The 5,000-nt window shown below is 46.3% G+C and overlaps 1 protein-coding gene across 1 annotated transcript in view; it reads left to right on the forward strand.

Moving 5' to 3' along the window:
* Positions 1-5,000, forward strand: part of tll1 (tolloid-like 1) — a 447,864-nt gene that overhangs the window by 210,787 nt on the left and 232,077 nt on the right. The window lies entirely within an intron of this gene.

Below are 5,000 nucleotides of genomic sequence, written 5' to 3' on the forward strand. Positions count from 1 at the left end.
AACTATGACTGAAACTATGACTGAACTGAAACTATGAATGAACTGAAACTATGAATGAACTGAAACTATGACTGAAACTATGACTGAACTGAAACTATGACTGAACTGAAACTATGACTGAACTGAAACTATGATTTAAACTATGACTGAACTGAAACTATGACTGATACTGTGGATTAACTGAAAGTATGACACAGAGACGTGTACAAAGCCCTCCCTCGCCCTCAATTTGGCAAATCTGACCATAACTCATCACAAACATCCTCCTGAATATATTACAAACAACAACTAAAGCAGGAAGTAGCAGTGACTCGGTCAATAAGAAAGGTGTCAGATGAAGCAGATGCTAAACTACAGGACTGTTTTGCACAGACTGGAATATGTTCCGGGATTTATCTGATGGCATTGAGGAGTACACCACATCAGTGACCGGCTTCATCAATAGGTGCATTGATGATGTCATCCGCACAGTGACTGTACGTACATACCCCAACCAGAAGCCACGGACTACAGGCAACATTTGCACTGAGCTATCCTGGACTTCCTGACGGGCTGCCCCGCAGGTGGTGAGGGTAGGTAGCAACACATCCGCTACGCTGATCTTCAACACAGGGGCCCCTCAGGGGTGCGTGCCCAGTCCCCTTCTGTACTCCCTGTTCACTCATGACTGCATGGCACGGCCCGACACCAACACCGTCATTAAGTTTGCTGATGACACAACAGTGGTAGACCCGATCACCGACAACGATGAGACGGCCTATAGGGAGGAGGTCAGAGACCTGGCAGTGTGGTGCCAGGACAACAACCTCTCCCTCAACGATGAGACAGCCTATAGGGAGGAGGTCAGAGACCTGGCAGTGTGGTGCCAGGACAACAACCTCTCCCTCAACGATGAGACAGCCTATAGGGAGGAGGTCAGAGACCTGGCAGTGTGGTGCCAGGACAACAACCTCTCCCTCAACGAAAGACAAGGAGCTGATCGTGGACTACAGGAAAAGGAGGACCTTACAGGCCCCCATGAACATCGATTTGGTTGCAGTGGAGCAGTTTGAGAGTTTCAAGTTCCTTGGTGTCCACATCACCAACAAACGAACATGTTCAAACACACCAAGACGTGAAGAGGGCAAAACCTATTGTCAAAGACTCCAGCCACCCAAGTCATAGACTGTTCTCTCTGCTCCCGCACAGCAAGCGGTACCGGAGCGCCAAGTCCAACGCTCTAACCACTAGGCTACCCTGCCGCCCCAGACCTGAGGGGTCCAAGAGGTTTCTAAACCATCAATCATTCAAATGTATTTAGAACAGCCCATGTTACAGAGCCTGAACAGCTAATCAAAGGGCCTCTTTTACACTGCTGCTAAACTCTGTTTATTATCTATGGTCACTTTACCTCTACCTACATATTACCTCAATTACCTCAATTAACTCGACTAACCCCTGCTGCTACTCTCTGTTTATTATCTATGGTCACTTTACCTCTACCTACATATTACCTCAAATACCTCAATTACCTCAATTACCTCGACTAACCTGCTGCTACTCTCTGTTATTATCTATGGTCACTTTACCTCTAGCTACATATTACCTCAATTACCTCAATTACCTCGACTAACCCCTGCTGCTACTCTCTGTTATTATCTATGGTCACTTTAACTCTACCTACATATTACCTCAATTACCTCAATTACCTCAACTAACCCCTGCTGCTACTCTCTGTTATTATCTATGGTCACTTTACCTCTACCTACATATTACCTCAATTACCTCAATTACCTCGACTAACCCCTGCTGCTACTCTCTGTTATTATCTATGGTCACTTTACCTCTACCTACATATTACCTCAATTACCTCAATTACCTCAACTAACCTGCTGCTACTCTCTGTTATTATCTATGGTCACTTTACCTCTACCTACATATTACCTCAATTACCTCGACTAACCCCTGCTGCTACTCTCTGTTTATTATCTATGGCCACTTTACCTCTACCTACATATTACCTCAATTACCTCGACTAACCCCTGCTGCTACTCTCTGTTATTATCTATGGTCACTTTAACTCTACCTACATGTTACCTCAATTACCTCAATTACCTCGACTAACCCCTGCTGCTACTCTCTGTTATTATCTATGGTCACTTTAACTCTACCTACATATTACCTCAATTACCTCAACTAACCTGCTGCTACTCTCTGTTATTATCTATGGTCACTTTACCTCTACCTACATATTACCTCAATTACCTCAACTAACCTGCTGCTACTCTCTGTTATTATCTATGGTCACTTTACCTCTACCTACATATTACCTCAATTACCTCAATTACCTCAATTACCTCAACTAACCCCTGCTGCTACTCTCTGTTATTATCTATGGTCACTTTACCTCTACCTACATATTACCTCAATTACCTCAACTAACTGGTGCCCTTGCCATTGACTCTGTACCGGTACCCCCTGTATATAGCCTCCACATTGACTCTGTACCGTAACACCCTGTATATAGCCTCCACATTGACTCTGTACCGGTACCCCCTGTATATAGCCTCCACATTGACTCTGTACCGGTACCCCCTGTATATAGCCTCCACATTGACTCTGTACCGGTACCCCCTGTATATAGCCTCCACATTGACTCTGTACCGTAACACCCTGTATATAGCCTCCACATTGACTCTGTACGGTACCCCTGTATATAGCCTCCACATTGACTCTGTACCAGTACCCCTGTATATAGCCTCCACATTGACTCTGTACCGGTACCCCCTGTATATAGCCTCCACATTGACTCTGTACAGTAATACCCTGTATATAGCCTCTACATTGACTCTGTACCGGTACCCCCTGTATATAGCCTCCACATTGACTCTGTACCGGTACCCCCTGTATATAGCCTCCACATTGCCTCTGTACAGTAATACCCTGTATATAGCCTCCACATTGACTCTGTACCGTAATACCCTGTATATAGCCTCCACATTGACTCTGTACCAGTACCCCCTGTATATAGTCTCCACATTGACTCTGTACCAGTACCCCCTGTATATAGCCTCCACATTGACTCTGTACCGGTACCCCCTGTATATAGCCTCCACATTGACTCTGTACCGGTACCCCCTGTATATAGCCTCCACATTGACTCTGTACCGGTACCCCCTGTATATAGCCTCCACATTGACTCTGTACCGGTACCCCCTGTATATAGCCTCCACATTGACTCTGTACCGGTACCCCCTGTATATAGCCTCCACATTGACTCTGTACCGGTACCCCCTGTATATAGCCTCCACATTGACTCTGTACAGTAATACCCTGTATATAGCCTCTACATTGACTCTGTACCGGTACCCCCTGTATATAGCCTCCACATGGACCCTGTACCGGTACCCCCTGTATATAGCCTCCACATTGACTCTGTACCGTACCCCCCTGTATATAGCCTCCACATTGACTCTGTACCGGTACCCCCTGTATATAGCCTCCACATTGACTCTGTACCGGTACCCCCTGTATATAGCCTCCACTTTGACTCTGTACCGGCCCCCTGTATATAGCCTCCACATTGACTCTGTACAGTAATACCCTGTATATAGCCTCCACATTGACTCTGTACCAGTACCCCTGTATATAGCCTCCACATTGACTCTGTACCAGTACCCCCTGTATATAGCCTCCACATTGACTCTGTACCAGTACCCCTGTATATAGCCTCCACATTGACTCTGTACCAGTACCCCCCTGTATATAGCCTCCACATTGACTCTGTACCAGTACCCTGTATATAGCCTCCACATTGACTCTGTACCAGTACCCTGTATATAGCCTCCACATTGACTCTGTACCAGTACCCCTGTATATAGCCTCCACATTGACTCTGTACCAGTACCCCCTGTATATAGCCTCCACATTGACTCTGTACCGGTACCCCCTGTATATAGCCTCCACATTGACTCTGTACCAGTACCCCCTGTATATAGCCTCCACATTGACTCTGTACCAGTACCCCTGTATATAGCCTCCACATTGACTCTGTACCGGTACCCCCTGTATATAGCCTCCACATTGACTCTGTACCGGTACCCCCTGTATATAGCCTCCACATTGACTCTGTACCGGTACCCCCTGTATATAGCCTCCACATTGACTCTGTACCAGTACCCCCTGTATATAGCCTCCACATTGACTCTGTACCAGTACCCCCTGTATATAGCCTCCACATTGACTCTGTACCAGTACCCCTGTATATAGCCTCCACATTGACTCTGTACCAGTACCCCCTGTATATAGCCTCCACATTGACTCTGTACCGGTACCCCCTGTATATAGCCTCCACATTGACTCTGTACCAGTACCCCTGTATATAGCCTCCACATTGACTCTGTACCAGTACCCCCTGTATATAGCCTCCACATTGACTCTGTACCAGTACCCCCTGTATATAGCCTCCACATTGACTCTGTACCGGTACCCCCTGTATATAGCCTCCACATTGACTCACTACCGGTACCCCCTGTATATAGCCTCCACATTGACTCTGTACCAGTACCCCCTGTATAGCCTCCACTTTGACTCTGTACCGGTACCCCTGTATATAGCCTCCACATTGACTCTGTACCAGGTACCCCCTGTATATAGCCTCTACATTGACTCTGTACCGGTACCCCCTGTATATAGCCTCCACATTGACTCTGTACCGTAACACCCTGTATATAGCCTCCACATTGACACTGTGAGGTCTACTACACCTGTTGTATTCATCATTTCACTGTAAGGTCTACTACACCTGTTGTATTCAGCATTTCACTGTAAGGTCTACTACACCTGTTGTATTCAGCATTTCACTGTGAGGTCTACTACACCTGTTGTATTCAGCATTTCACTGTGAGGTCTACTACACCTGTTGTATTCAGCATTTCACTGTGAGGTCTACTACACCTGTTGTATTCAGCATTTCACTGTAAGGTCTACTACACCTGTTGTATTCAGCATTTCACTGTAAG

Source organism: Oncorhynchus nerka, linkage group LG18 (genome assembly GCF_034236695.1).
Source record: "Oncorhynchus nerka isolate Pitt River linkage group LG18, Oner_Uvic_2.0, whole genome shotgun sequence".
NCBI classification, from domain to species: Eukaryota; Metazoa; Chordata; class Actinopteri; order Salmoniformes; family Salmonidae; genus Oncorhynchus; species Oncorhynchus nerka.